This window comes from Mesoplodon mirus (assembly GCF_964341445.2).
Source record: "Mesoplodon mirus genome assembly, chromosome: 1".
Taxonomy (NCBI): domain Eukaryota; kingdom Metazoa; phylum Chordata; class Mammalia; order Artiodactyla; family Ziphiidae; genus Mesoplodon; species Mesoplodon mirus.
The window spans coordinates 112312724-112330032 of record NC_138976.1 but is presented as its reverse complement, the minus strand read 5'-3'; positions in this window follow the sequence as shown (position 1 = coordinate 112330032).

Genomic DNA, 17309 nt, shown 5'->3' with positions numbered 1-17309 from the left:
TCATGGTGATAGTGCCTTTGGTTACAGTGCTCATGGTGAAATTGCCCTTCCTGACAATGCTCATGGTGACATTGCCCTTCGAGATAGTACCCATGTTGACAGTGCCCATGGTGACGTGCTCATGTTGACAGTGCTCACAGTGATAGTGCCCATGGTGACATTGCCCATGGTGGAAGTGCCCATGGTGCCCTTGCCAACAGTGACAGTGCCCACGCTGACAGTTCTCATTGTGATAGTGCCCATGGTGAGAGTACACATGGTGATAATCGCAATGGTGACAGTGCTCATGGTGACAGTGCTCATGGTTGCAATACCCATGGTGACAGTGCTCAAAATGACAGTGACAGTGGTGGCAGTGACCATGGTGACAGTGCCCACGGTGACATCGCCTATAGTGACACTTCTCACGGTGACATTGCCAATGGTGACAGGGCTCATGCTGACGTGCTTATATTGACAGTGCTCACAGTGATAGTGCCCATGGTGACATTGCCCATGGTGGAATTGCACACAATGCCAGTTCCCACAGTGACAGTGCTCACGCTGAGAGTTGTCATGGTGATAGTGCCCATGGTGACAGTGCACATGGTCATACTGCCAATGGTGACAGTACTCATGGTTGCAGTACCCATGGTGACAGTGTGCAAAATGGCATTTCCCATGGTGACATTGCCCATGGTGACATTGCCTATGGTGACACATCTCACGGTGACATTTCCCATGGTGACATTGCTCAAGGTGACACACGACATTGTGCCAGTGCCCATGGTGACAGTGCACATTGTGATACTCACAATGGTGACAGTGCTCATGGTGACAGCGCTCATGGTGGCAGTACCCAAGGTGACAGTGCTCACAGTGACAGTGCCCACTGTATGAGTGCCCATGTTGACAGTGCTCATGGTGACACTGACCATGGTGACATTGCCTATGGTGACAGTGCTCATGGTGACAGTGCCCATGGTGACACTGACCACAGTGAGAATGCTCACAGTGATAGTGCCAATGGTGCCAGCACTCATGTTGACAGCACGCATTGTGCAAGGTGCCATGGTGACAGTGACCATGGTGAGAGATCTCACGGTGATAGCGCTCACGGTAATAGTCCTCATGGTGACAGTGCAAATGGTGACAATACACAGGGTGACAGTACACATGGTGAAAATACCCATGGTAGCAGTTCTCATAGTGACAGTGCTCATGGGGGATGTGCCCATGCTGACAGTGCTCATTGTGGCAGTGCTCATGGTGACAGTACCGATGAGGCCAGTGATTATGGTGATGGTGTTCACAGTGGCTGTGCTCATGGAGATAGTGCTCACGGTGACCATGCCCATGATGACAGTGCCCAGGGTGACAGTGCTCACGGGGAAAGTGCCAATGATAACATTAACCATGGTGATAGTGCCCCTGGTGACACGGCCCACAGTGACATTGCTCATGGTGATAGTGCCATTGGTGACAGTGCTCACGGTGAAGTTACCCATCCTGACAATGCTCATGGTGACATTGACCTTCGAGATAGTACCCATGTTGACAGTGCCCATGGTGACGTGCTCATGTTGACAGTGCTCAAAGTGATAGTGCCCATGGTGACATTGCCAAGAGTGACAGTGCCCATGCTGACAGTTCTCATTGTGATAGTGCCCATGGTGACAGTGCACATGGTGATACTTGCAATGGTGACAGTGCTCATGGTGACAGCGCTCATGGTTGCAGTACCCATGGTGACAGTGCTCAAAATGACAGTGACAGTGGTGGCAGTGACCATGGTGACAGTGCCCACGGTGACATTGCCTATAGTGACACTTCTCACAGTGACATTGCCCATGGTGACAGGGCTCATGTTGACGTGCTCATATTGACAGTGCTCACAGCGATAATGTCCATGGTGACATTGCCCATGGTGGAATTGCACACAATGCCATTTCCAACAGTGACAGTGCTCACGCTGAGAGTTGTCATGGTGATAGTGCCCATGGTGACAGTGCACATGGTCATACTGCCAATGGTTAAATTACTCATGCTGACAGTACTCATGGTTGCAGTACCCATGGTGACAGTGCTCAAAATGGCAGTTCCCATGGTGACATTGCCCATGGTGACATTGCCTATGGTGACACTTCTCACGGTGACATTTCCCATGGTGACATGGCTCATGGTGACACACCACATTGTGCCAGTGCCCATGGTGACAGTGTTCACAGTGAAAGTGCTCATGGTAATACTGTTTACTTTGAGAGTGCCCAAGGTGAAAATACACATGGTGACATTACTCATTGAGAAATTGCCCATGGTTACAATTCTCATAGCAACAGTTATGGTGACAGTGCTCATGGTGGCACTGCCCTGGGTGACAGTGCTCGTGGTGTCAGTGCTCATGGTGACAGTGCTCATGATGAGAGTGCCTATGTTGTTAATTCCCATGGTGACACTTCTCACAGTGACACTGACAATGGTTACAGGTCACATGTTGGCCGTGCCCTTGGTGACAGTGCCCATGCAGACAGTACTTATGGTCACAGTGTTATCGGTGATAGTGCCCATGGTGAGAGTGCACATGGTGGTAGTGCACATGGTGGCACTGAAAAATGGTGACAGGGCTCATGGTGACAGTGCTCACGGTAAAAACCCATGCTGACAGTACTCACAGAGACACTGCTCATAGTGGCAGTAACCATGGTGACAGTTCGCACAGTGACAGTGCCCACTGTAGGAGTGCCCATGGAGACATTGCTCATGGTGACACTGACCACGGTGACATTGCCTATGGTGACAGTGCTCATGGTGACAGAGCCCATGTTGACTCTGACCACAGTGAGAATGCTCACGGTGATAGTGCCAATGGTGACAGCACTCATGTTGACAGCACGCATTGTGCAAGGTGCCATGGTGACAGTGACCATGGTGAGAGATCTCACGGTGATAGCACTCACGGTAATAGTCCTGATGGTGACAGTGCAAATGGTGACAATACAGAGGGTGACAGTACTCATGGTGAAAATACCCATGCTAGCAGTTCTCATAGTGACAGTGCTCATGGGGGAAGTGCCCATGCTGACAGTGCTCATTGTGGCAGTGCTCATGGTGACAGTACCGATGAGGCCAGTGATTATGGTGATGGTGTTCACAGTGGCTGTGCTCATGGAGATAGTGCTCACGGTGACCGTGCCCATGATGACAGTGCCCAGGGTGACAGTGCTCACGGGGAAAGTGCCAATGATAACATTAACCATGGTGATAGTGCCCCTGGTGACACGGCCCACAGTGACATTGCTCATGGTGATAGTGCCTTTGGTGACAGTGCTCATGGTGAAATTGCCCTTCCTGACAATGCTCATGGTGACATTGCCCTTCGAGATAGTACCCATGTTGACAGTGCCCATGGTGACGTGCTCATGTTGACAGTGCTCACAGTGATAGTGCCCATGGTGACATTGCCCATGGTGGAAGTGCCCACGGTGCCCTTGCCAACAGTGACAGTGCCCACGCTGACAGTTCTCATTGTGATAGTACCCATGGTGACAGTACACATGGTGATAATCGCAATGGTGACAGTGCTCATGGTGACAGTGCTCATGGTTGCAATACCCATGGTGACAGTGCTCAAAATGACAGTGACAGTGGTGGCAGTGACCATGGTGACAGTGCCCACGGTGACATTGCCTATAGTGACACTTCTCACGGTGACATTGCCAATGGTGACAGGGCTCATGTTGACGTGCTTATATTGACAGTGCTCACAGTGATAGTGCCCATGGTGACATTGCCCATGGTGGAATTGCACACAATGCCAGTTCCCACAGTGACAGTGCTCACGCTGAGAGTTGTCATGGTGATAGTGCCCATGGTGACAGTGCACATGGTCATACTGCCAATGGTGACAGTACTCATGGTTGCAGTACCCATGGTGACAGTGTGCAAAATGGCATTTCCCATGGTGACATTGCCCATGGTGACATTGCCTATGGTGACACATCTCACGGTGACATTTCCCATGGTGACATTGCTCAAGGTGACACACGACATTGTGCCAGTGCCCATGGTGACAGTGCACATTGTGATACTCACAATGGTGACAGTGCTCATGGTGACAGCGCTCATGGTGGCAGTACCCAAGGTGACAGTGCTCACAGTGACAGTTCCCACTGTATGAGTGCCCATGTTGACAGTGCTCATGGTGACACTGACCATGGTGACATTGCCTATGGTGACAGTGCTCATGGTGACAGTGCCCATGGTGACATTGACCACAGTGAGAATGCTCACAGTGATAGTGCCAATGGTGCCAGCACTCATGTTGACAGCACGCATTGTGCAAGGTGCCATGGTGACAGTGACCATGGTGAGAGATCTCACGGTGATAGCGCTCACGGTAATAGTCCTCATGGTGACAGTGCAAATGGTGACAATACACAGGGTGACAGTACACATGGTGAAAATACCCATGGTAGCAGTTCTCATAGTGACAGTGCTCATGGGGGATGTGCCCATGCTGACAGTGCTCATTGTGGCAGTGCTCATGGTGACAGTACCGATGAGGCCAGTGATTATGGTGATGGTGTTCACAGTGGCTGTGCTCATGGAGATAGTGCTCACGGTGACCATGCCCATGATGACAGTGCCCAGGGTGACAGTGCTCACGGGGAAAGTGCCAATGATAATATTAACCATGGTGATAGTGCCCCTGGTGACACGGCCCACAGTGACATTGCTCATGGTGATAGTGCCATTGGTGACAGTGCTCACGGTGAAGTTACCCATCCTGACAATGCTCATGGTGACATTGACCTTCGAGATAGTACCCATGTTGACAGTGCCCATGGTGACGTGCTCATGTTGACAGTGCTCAAAGTGATAGTGCCCATGGTGACATTGCCAAGAGTGACAGTGCCCATGCTGACAGTTCTCATTGTGATAGTGCCCATGGTGACAGTGCACATGGTGATACTTGCAATGGTGACAGTGCTCATGGTGACAGCGCTCATGGTTGCAGTACCCATGGTGACAGTGCTCAAAATGACAGTGACAGTGGTGGCAGTGACCATGGTGACAGTGCCCACGGTGACATTGCCTATAGTGACACTTCTCACAGTGACATTGCCCATGGTGACAGGGCTCATGTTGACGTGCTCATATTGACAGTGCTCACAGCGATAATGTCCATGGTGACATTGCCCATGGTGGAATTGCACACAATGCCATTTCCAACAGTGACAGTGCTCACGCTGAGAGTTGTCATGGTGATAGTGCCCATGGTGACAGTGCACATGGTCATACTGCCAATGGTTAAATTACTCATGCTGACAGTACTCATGGTTGCAGTACCCATGGTGACAGTGCTCAAAATGGCAGTTCCCATGGTGACATTGCCCATGGTGACATTGCCTATGGTGACACTTCTCACGGTGACATTTCCCATGGTGACATGGCTCATGGTGACACACCACATTGTGCCAGTGCCCATGGTGACAGTGTTCACAGTGAAAGTGCTCATGGTAATACTGTTTACTTTGAGAGTGCCCAAGGTGAAAATACACATGGTGACATTACTCATTGAGAAATTGCCCATGGTTACAATTCTCATAGCAACAGTTATGGTGACAGTGCTCATGGTGGCACTGCCCTGGGTGACAGTGCTCGTGGTGTCAGTGCTCATGGTGACAGTGCTCATGATGAGAGTGCCTATGTTGTTAATTCCCATGGTGACACTTCTCACAGTGACACTGACAATGGTTACAGGTCACATGTTGGCCGTGCCCTTGGTGACAGTGCCCATGCAGACAGTACTTATGGTCACAGTGTTATCGGTGATAGTGCCCATGGTGAGAGTGCACATGGTGGTAGTGCACATGGTGGCACTGAAAAATGGTGACAGGGCTCATGGTGACAGTGCTCACGGTAAAAACCCATGCTGACAGTACTCACAGAGACACTGCTCATAGTGGCAGTAACCATGGTGACAGTTCGCACAGTGACAGTGCCCACTGTAGGAGTGCCCATGGAGACATTGCTCATGGTGACACTGACCACGGTGACATTGCCTATGGTGACAGTGCTCATGGTGACAGAGCCCATGTTGACTCTGACCACAGTGAGAATGCTCACGGTGATAGTGCCAATGGTGACAGCACTCATGTTGACAGCACGCATTGTGCAAGGTGCCATGGTGACAGTGACCATGGTGAGAGATCTCACGGTGATAGCACTCACGGTAATAGTCCTGATGGTGACAGTGCAAATGGTGACAATACAGAGGGTGACAGTACTCATGGTGAAAATACCCATGCTAGCAGTTCTCATAGTGACAGTGCTCATGGGGGAAGTGCCCATGCTGACAGTGCTCATTGTGGCAGTGCTCATGGTGACAGTACCGATGAGGCCAGTGATTATGGTGATGGTGTTCACAGTGGCTGTGCTCATGGAGATAGTGCTCACGGTGACCGTGCCCATGATGACAGTGCCCAGGGTGACAGTGCTCACGGGGAAAGTGCCAATGATAACATTAACCATGGTGATAGTGCCCCTGGTGACACGGCCCACAGTGACATTGCTCATGGTGATAGTGCCTTTGGTGACAGTGCTCATGGTGAAATTGCCCTTCCTGACAATGCTCATGGTGACATTGCCCTTCGAGATAGTACCCATGTTGACAGTGCCCATGGTGACGTGCTCATGTTGACAGTGCTCACAGTGATAGTGCCCATGGTGACATTGCCCATGGTGGAAGTGCCCACGGTGCCCTTGCCAACAGTGACAGTGCCCACGCTGACAGTTCTCATTGTGATAGTGCCCATGGTGACAGTACACATGGTGATAATCGCAATGGTGACAGTGCTCATGGTGACAGTGCTCATGGTTGCAATACCCATGGTGACAGTGCTCAAAATGACAGTGACAGTGGTGGCAGTGACCATGGTGACAGTGCCCACGGTGACATTGCCTATAGTGACACTTCTCACGGTGACATTGCCAATGGTGACAGGGCTCATGTTGACGTGCTTATATTGACAGTGCTCACAGTGATAGTGCCCATGGTGACATTGCCCATGGTGGAATTGCACACAATGCCAGTTCCCACAGTGACAGTGCTCACGCTGAGAGTTGTCATGGTGATAGTGCCCATGGTGACAGTGCACATGGTCATACTGCCAATGGTGACAGTACTCATGGTTGCAGTACCCATGGTGACAGTGTGCAAAATGGCATTTCCCATGGTGACATTGCCCATGGTGACATTGCCTATGGTGACACATCTCACGGTGACATTTCCCATGGTGACATTGCTCAAGGTGACACACGACATTGTGCCAGTGCCCATGGTGACAGTGCACATTGTGATACTCACAATGGTGACAGTGCTCATGGTGACAGCGCTCATGGTGGCAGTACCCAAGGTGACAGTGCTCACAGTGACAGTTCCCACTGTATGAGTGCCCATGTTGACAGTGCTCATGGTGACACTGACCATGGTGACATTGCCTATGGTGACAGTGCTCATGGTGACAGTGCCCATGGTGACATTGACCACAGTGAGAATGCTCACAGTGATAGTGCCAATGGTGCCAGCACTCATGTTGACAGCACGCATTGTGCAAGGTGCCATGGTGACAGTGACCATGGTGAGAGATCTCACGGTGATAGCGCTCACGGTAATAGTCCTCATGGTGACAGTGCAAATGGTGACAATACACAGGGTGACAGTACACATGGTGAAAATACCCATGGTAGCAGTTCTCATAGTGACAGTGCTCATGGGGGATGTGCCCATGCTGACAGTGCTCATTGTGGCAGTGCTCATGGTGACAGTACCGATGAGGCCAGTGATTATGGTGATGGTGTTCACAGTGGCTGTGCTCATGGAGATAGTGCTCACGGTGACCATGCCCATGATGACAGTGCCCAGGGTGACAGTGCTCACGGGGAAAGTGCCAATGATAACATTAACCATGGTGATAGTGCCCCTGGTGACACGGCCCACAGTGACATTGCTCATGGTGATAGTGCCATTGGTGACAGTGCTCACGGTGAAGTTGCCCATCCTGACAATGCTCATGGTGACATTGACCTTCGAGATAGTACCCATGTTGACAGTGCCCATGGTGACGTGCTCATGTTGACAGTGCTCAAAGTGATAGTGCCCATGGTGACATTGCCAAGAGTGACAGTGCCCATGCTGACAGTTCTCATTGTGATAGTGCCCATGGTGACAGTGCACATGGTGATACTTGCAATGGTGACAGTGCTCATGGTGACAGCGCTCATGGTTGCAGTACCCATGGTGACAGTGCTCAAAATGACAGTGACAGTGGTGGCAGTGACCATGGTGACAGTGCCCACGGTGACATTGCCTATAGTGACACTTCTCACAGTGACATTGCCCATGGTGACAGGGCTCATGTTGACGTGCTCATATTGACAGTGCTCACAGCGATAATGTCCATGGTGACATTGCCCATGGTGGAATTGCACACAATGCCATTTCCAACAGTGACAGTGCTCACGCTGAGAGTTGTCATGGTGATAGTGCCCATGGTGACAGTGCACATGGTCATACTGCCAATGGTTAAATTACTCATGCTGACAGTACTCATGGTTGCAGTACCCATGGTGACAGTGCTCAAAATGGCAGTTCCCATGGTGACATTGCCCATGGTGACATTGCCTATGGTGACACTTCTCACGGTGACATTTCCCATGGTGACATGGCTCATGGTGACACACCACATTGTGCCAGTGCCCATGGTGACAGTGTTCACAGTGAAAGTGCTCATGGTAATACTGTTTACTTTGAGAGTGCCCAAGGTGAAAATACACATGGTGACATTACTCATTGAGAAATTGCCCATGGTTACAATTCTCATAGCAACAGTTGTGGTGACAGTGCTCATGGTGGCACTGCCCTGGGTGACAGTGCTCGTGGTGTCAGTGCTCATGGTGACAGTGCTCATGATGAGAGTGCCTATGTTGTTAATTCCCATGGTGACACTTCTCACAGTGACACTGACAATGGTTACAGGTCACATGTTGGCCGTGCCCTTGGTGACAGTGCCCATGCAGACAGTACTTATGGTCACAGTGTTATCGGTGATAGTGCCCATGGTGAGAGTGCACATGGTGGTAGTGCACATGGTGGCACTGAAAAATGGTGACAGGGCTCATGGTGACAGTGCTCACGGTAAAAACCCATGCTGACAGTACTCACAGAGACACTGCTCATAGTGGCAGTAACCATGGTGACAGTTCGCACAGTGACAGTGCCCACTGTAGGAGTGCCCATGGAGACATTGCTCATGGTGACACTGACCACGGTGACATTGCCTATGGTGACAGTGCTCATGGTGACAGAGCCCATGTTGACTCTGACCACAGTGAGAATGCTCACGGTGATAGTGCCAATGGTGACAGCACTCATGTTGACAGCACGCATTGTGCAAGGTGCCATGGTGACAGTGACCATGGTGAGAGATCTCACGGTGATAGCACTCACGGTAATAGTCCTGATGGTGACAGTGCAAATGGTGACAATACAGAGGGTGACAGTACTCATGGTGAAAATACCCATGCTAGCAGTTCTCATAGTGACAGTGCTCATGGGGGAAGTGCCCATGCTGACAGTGCTCATTGTGGCAGTGCTCATGGTGACAGTACCGATGAGGCCAGTGATTATGGTGATGGTGTTCACAGTGGCTGTGCTCATGGAGATAGTGCTCACGGTGACCGTGCCCATGATGACAGTGCCCAGGGTGACAGTGCTCACGGGGAAAGTGCCAATGATAACATTAACCATGGTGATAGTGCCCCTGGTGACACGGCCCACAGTGACATTGCTCATGGTGATAGTGCCTTTGGTGACAGTGCTCATGGTGAAATTGCCCTTCCTGACAATGCTCATGGTGACATTGCCCTTCGAGATAGTACCCATGTTGACAGTGCCCATGGTGACGTGCTCATGTTGACAGTGCTCACAGTGATAGTGCCCATGGTGACATTGCCCATGGTGGAAGTGCCCACGGTGCCCTTGCCAACAGTGACAGTGCCCACGCTGACAGTTCTCATTGTGATAGTGCCCATGGTGACAGTACACATGGTGATAATCGCAATGGTGACAGTGCTCATGGTGACAGTGCTCATGGTTGCAATACCCATGGTGACAGTGCTCAAAATGACAGTGACAGTGGTGGCAGTGACCATGGTGACAGTGCCCACGGTGACATTGCCTATAGTGACACTTCTCACGGTGACATTGCCAATGGTGACAGGGCTCATGTTGACGTGCTTATATTGACAGTGCTCACAGTGATAGTGCCCATGGTGACATTGCCCATGGTGGAATTGCACACAATGCCAGTTCCCACAGTGACAGTGCTCACGCTGAGAGTTGTCATGGTGATAGTGCCCATGGTGACAGTGCACATGGTCATACTGCCAATGGTGACAGTACTCATGGTTGCAGTACCCATGGTGACAGTGTGCAAAATGGCATTTCCCATGGTGACATTGCCCATGGTGACATTGCCTATGGTGACACATCTCACGGTGACATTTCCCATGGTGACATTGCTCAAGGTGACACACGACATTGTGCCAGTGCCCATGGTGACAGTGCACATTGTGATACTCACAATGGTGACAGTGCTCATGGTGACAGCGCTCATGGTGGCAGTACCCAAGGTGACAGTGCTCACAGTGACAGTTCCCACTGTATGAGTGCCCATGTTGACAGTGCTCATGGTGACACTGACCATGGTGACATTGCCTATGGTGACAGTGCTCATGGTGACAGTGCCCATGGTGACATTGACCACAGTGAGAATGCTCACAGTGATAGTGCCAATGGTGCCAGCACTCATGTTGACAGCACGCATTGTGCAAGGTGCCATGGTGACAGTGACCATGGTGAGAGATCTCACGGTGATAGCGCTCACGGTAATAGTCCTCATGGTGACAGTGCAAATGGTGACAATACACAGGGTGACAGTACACATGGTGAAAATACCCATGGTAGCAGTTCTCATAGTGACAGTGCTCATGGGGGATGTGCCCATGCTGACAGTGCTCATTGTGGCAGTGCTCATGGTGACAGTACCGATGAGGCCAGTGATTATGGTGATGGTGTTCACAGTGGCTGTGCTCATGGAGATAGTGCTCACGGTGACCATGCCCATGATGACAGTGCCCAGGGTGACAGTGCTCACGGGGAAAGTGCCAATGATAACATTAACCATGGTGATAGTGCCCCTGGTGACACGGCCCACAGTGACATTGCTCATGGTGATAGTGCCATTGGTGACAGTGCTCACGGTGAAGTTGCCCATCCTGACAATGCTCATGGTGACATTGACCTTCGAGATAGTACCCATGTTGACAGTGCCCATGGTGACGTGCTCATGTTGACAGTGCTCAAAGTGATAGTGCCCATGGTGACATTGCCAAGAGTGACAGTGCCCATGCTGACAGTTCTCATTGTGATAGTGCCCATGGTGACAGTGCACATGGTGATACTTGCAATGGTGACAGTGCTCATGGTGACAGCGCTCATGGTTGCAGTACCCATGGTGACAGTGCTCAAAATGACAGTGACAGTGGTGGCAGTGACCATGGTGACAGTGCCCACGGTGACATTGCCTATAGTGACACTTCTCACAGTGACATTGCCCATGGTGACAGGGCTCATGTTGACGTGCTCATATTGACAGTGCTCACAGCGATAATGTCCATGGTGACATTGCCCATGGTGGAATTGCACACAATGCCATTTCCAACAGTGACAGTGCTCACGCTGAGAGTTGTCATGGTGATAGTGCCCATGGTGACAGTGCACATGGTCATACTGCCAATGGTTAAATTACTCATGGTGACAGTACTCATGGTTGCAGTACCCATGGTGACAGTGCTCAAAATGGCAGTTCCCATGGTGACATTGCCCATGGTGACATTGCCTATGGTGACACTTCTCACGGTGACATTTCCCATGGTGACATGGCTCATGGTGACACACCACATTGTGCCAGTGCCCATGGTGACAGTGTTCACAGTGAAAGTGCTCATGGTAATACTGTTTACTTTGAGAGTGCCCAAGGTGAAAATACACATGGTGACATTACTCATTGAGAAATTGCCCATGGTTACAATTCTCATAGCAACAGTTGTGGTGACAGTGCTCATGGTGGCACTGCCCTGGGTGACAGTGCTCGTGGTGTCAGTGCTCATGGTGACAGTGCTCATGATGAGAGTGCCTATGTTGTTAATTCCCATGGTGACACTTCTCACAGTGACACTGACAATGGTTACAGGTCACATGTTGGCCGTGCCCTTGGTGACAGTGCCCATGCAGACAGTACTTATGGTGACAGTGTTATCGGTGATAGTGCCCATGGTGAGAGTGCACATGGTGGTAGTGCACATGGGGGCACTGAAAAATGGTGACAGGGCTCATGGTGACAGTGCTCACGGTAAAAACCCATGCTGACAGTACTCACAGAGACACTGCTCATAGTGGCAGTAACCATGGTGACAGTTCGCACAGTGACAGTGCCCACTGTAGGAGTGCCCATGGAGACATTGCTCATGGTGACACTGACCACGGTGACATTGCCTATGGTGACAGTGCTCATGGTGACAGAGCCCATGTTGACTCTGACCACAGTGAGAATGCTCACGGTGATAGTGCCAATGGTGACAGCACTCATGTTGACAGCACGCATTGTGCAAGGTGCCATGGTGACAGTGACCATGGTGAGAGATCTCACGGTGATAGCACTCACGGTAATAGTCCTGATGGTGACAGTGCAAATGGTGACAATACAGAGGGTGACAGTACTCATGGTGAAAATACCCATGCTAGCAGTTCTCATAGTGACAGTGCTCATGGGGGAAGTGCCCATGCTGACAGTGCTCATTGTGGCAGTGCTCATGGTGACAGTACCGATGAGGCCAGTGATTATGGTGATGGTGTTCACTGTGGCTGTGCTCATGGAGATAGTGCTCACGGTGACCGTGCCCATGATGACAGTGCCCAGGGTGACAGTGCTCACGGGGAAAGTGCCAATGATAACATTAACCATGGTGATAGTGCCCCTGGTGACACGGCCCACAGTGACATTGCTCATGGTGATAGTGCCTTTGGTGACAGTGCTCATGGTGAAATTGCCCTTCCTGACAATGCTCATGGTGACATTGCCCTTCGAGATAGTACCCATGTTGACAGTGCCCATGGTGACGTGCTCATGTTGACAGTGCTCACAGTGATAGTGCCCATGGTGACATTGCCCATGGTGGAAGTGCCCACGGTGCCCTTGCCAACAGTGACAGTGCCCACGCTGACAGTTCTCATTGTGATAGTGCCCATGGTGACAGTACACATGGTGATAATCGCAATGGTGACAGTGCTCATGGTGACAGTGCTCATGGTTGCAATACCCATGGTGACAGTGCTCAAAATGACAGTGACAGTGGTGGCAGTGACCATGGTGACAGTGCCCACGGTGACATTGCCTATAGTGACACTTCTCACGGTGACATTGCCAATGGTGACAGGGCTCATGTTGACGTGCTTATATTGACAGTGCTCACAGTGATAGTGCCCATGGTGATATTGCCCATGGTGGAATTGCACACAATGCCAGTTCCCACAGTGACAGTGTTCACGCTGAGAGTTGTCATGGTGATAGTGCCCATGGTGACAGTGCACATGGTCATACTGCCAATGGTGACAGTACTCATGGTTGCAGTACCCATGGTGACAGTGTGCAAAATGGCATTTCCCATGGTGACACTGCCCATGGTGACATTGCCTATGGTAACACATCTCACGGTGACATTTCCCATGGTGACATTGCTCAAGGTGACACACGACATTGTGCCAGTGCCCATGGTGACAGTGCACATTGAGATACTCGCAATGGTGACAGTGCTCATCGTGACAGCGCTCATGGTGGCAGTACCAAAGGTGACAGTGCTCACAGTGACAGTGCCCAGTGTATGAGTGCCCATGTTGACAGTGCTCATGGTGACACTGACCATGGTGACATTGCCTATGGTGACAGTGCTCATGGTGACAGTGCCCATGGTGACACTGACCACAGTGAGAATGCTCACAGTGATAGTGCCAATGGTGCCAGAACTCATGTTGACAGCCCCCATTGTGAAAGGTGCCATGGTGACAGTGACCATGGTGAGAGATCTCACGGTGATAGCGCTCACGGTAATAGTCCTCATGGTGACAGTGCAAATGGTGACAATACACAGGGTGACAGTACACATGGTGAAAATACCCATGGTAGCAGTTCTCATAGTGACAGTGCTCATGGGGGATGTGCCCATGCTGACAGTGCTCATTGTGGCAGTGCTCATGGTGACAGTACCGATGAGGCCAGTGATTATGGTGATGGTGTTCACAGTGGCTGTGCTCATGGAGATAGTGCTCACGGTGACCGTGCCCATGATGACAGTGCCCAGGGTGACAGTGCTCACGGAGAAATTGCCAATGATAACATTAACCATGGTGATAGTGCCCCTGGTGACACGGCCCACAGTGACATTGCTCATGGTGATAGTGCCATTGGTGACAGTGCTCACGGTGAAGTTGCCCATCCTGACAATGCTCATGGTGACATTGACCTTCGAGATAGTACCCATGTTGACAGTGCCCATGGTGACGTGCTCATGTTGACAGTGCTCAAAGTGATAGTGCCCATGGTGACATTGCCAAGAGTGACAGTGCCCATGCTGACAGTTCTCATTGTGATAGTGCCCATGGTGACAGTGCACATGGTGATACTTGCAATGGTGACAGTGCTCATGGTGACAGCGCTCATGGTTGCAGTACCCATGGTGACAGTGCTCAAAATGACAGTGACAGTGGTGGCAGTGACCATGGTGACAGTGCCCACGGTGACATTGCCTATAGTGACACTTCTCACAGTGACATTGCCCATGGTGACAGGGCTCATGTTGACGTGCTCATATTGACAGTGCTCACAGCGATAATGTCCATGGTGACATTGCCCATGGTGGAATTGCACACAATGCCATTTCCAACAGTGACAGTGCTCACGCTGAGAGTTGTCATGGTGATAGTGCCCATGGTGACAGTGCACATGGTCATACTGCCAATGGTTAAATTACTCATGGTGACAGTACTCATGGTTGTAGTACCCATGGTGACAGTGCTCAAAATGGCAGTTCCCATGGTGACATTGCCCATGGTGACATTGCCTATGGTGACACTTCTCACGGTGACATTTCCCATGGTGACATGGCTCATGGTGACACACCACATTGTGCCAGTGCCCATGGTGACAGTGTTCACAGTGAAAGTGCTCATGGTAATACTGTTTACTTTGAGAGTGCCCAAGGTGAAAATACACATGGTGACATTACTCATTGAGAAATTGCCCATGGTTACAATTCTCATAGCAAGAGTTATGGTGACAGTGCTCATGTTGGCACTGCCCTGGGTGACAGTGCTCGTGGTGTCAGTGCTCATGGTGACAGTGCTCAAGATGAGAGTGACTATGTTGTTAATTCCCATGGTGACACTTCTCACAGTGACACTGACAATGGTTACAGGTCACATGTTGGCCGTGCCCTTGGTGACAGTGCCCATGCAGACAGTACTTATGGTGAGAGTGTTATCGGTGATAGTGCCCATGGTGAGAGTGCACATGGTGGTAGTGCACACGGTGGCACTGAAAAATGGTGACAGGGCTCATGGTGACAGTGCTCACGGTAAAAAACCATGCTGACAGTACTCACAGAGACACTGCTCATAGTGGCAGTAACCATGGTGACAGTTCGCACAGTGACAGTGCCCACTGTAGGAGTGCCCATGGAGACATTGCTCATGGTGACACTGACCATGGTGACATAGCCTATGGTGACAGTGCTCATGGTGACAGAGCCCATGTTGACTCTGACCACAGTGAGAATGCTCATGGTCATAGTGCCACTGGTGACAGCACTCATGTTGACAGCACACATTGTGCAAGGTGCCATGGTGACAGTTACCATGGTGAGAGATCTCACGGTGATAGCACTCACGGTAATAGTCCTGATGGTGACAGTGCAAATGGTGACAATACAGAGGGTGACAGTACTCATGGTGAAAATACCCATGCTAGCAGTTCTCATAGTGACAGTGCTCATGGGGGAAGTACCCATGCTGACAGTGCTCATTGTGGCAGTGCTCATGGTGACAGTACCGATGAGGCCAGTGATTATGGTGATGGTGTTCACAGTGGCTGTGCTCATGGAGATAGTGCTCACGGTGACCGTGCCCATGATGACAGTGCCCAGGGTGACAGTGCTCACGGGGAAAGTGCCAATGATAACATTAACCATGGTGATAGTGCCCCTGGTGACACGGCCCACAGTGACATTGCTCATGGTGATAGTGCCATTGGTGACAGTGCTCACGGTGAAGTTGCCCATCCTGACAATGCTCATGGTGACATTGACCTTCGAGATAGTACCCATGTTGACAGTGCCCATGGTGACGTGCTCATGTTGACAGTGCTCAAAGTGATAGTGCCCATGGTGACATTGCCAAGAGTGACAGTGCCCATGCTGACAGTTCTCATTGTGATAGTGCCCATGGTGACAGTGCACATGGTGATACTTGCAATGGTGACAGTGCTCATGGTGACAGCGCTCATGGTTGCAGTACCCATGGTGACAGTGCTCAAAATGACAGTGACAGTGGTGGCAGTGACCATGGTGACAGTGCCCACGGTGACATTGCCTATAGTGACACTTCTCACAGTGACATTGCCCATGGTGACAGGGCTCATGTTGACGTGCTCATATTGACAGTGCTCACAGCGATAATGTCCATGGTGACATTGCCCATGGTGGAATTGCACACAATGCCATTTCCAACAGTGACAGTGCTCACGCTGAGAGTTGTCATGGTGATAGTGCCCATGGTGACAGTGCACATGGTCATACTGCCAATGGTTAAATTACTCATGGTGACAGTACTCATGGTTGCAGTACCCATGGTGACAGTGCTCAAAATGGCAGTTCCCATGGTGACATTGCCCATGGTGACATTGCCTATGGTGACACTTCTCACGGTGACATTTCCCATGGTGACATGGCTCATGGTGACACACCACATTGTGCCAGTGCCCATGGTGACAGTGTTCACAGTGAAAGTGCTCATGGTAATACTGTTTACTTTGAGAGTGCCCAAGGTGAAAATACACATGGTGACATTACTCATTGAGAAATTGCCCATGGTTACAATTCTCATAGCAACAGTTATGGTGACAGTGCTCATGGTGGCACTGCCCTGGGTGACAGTG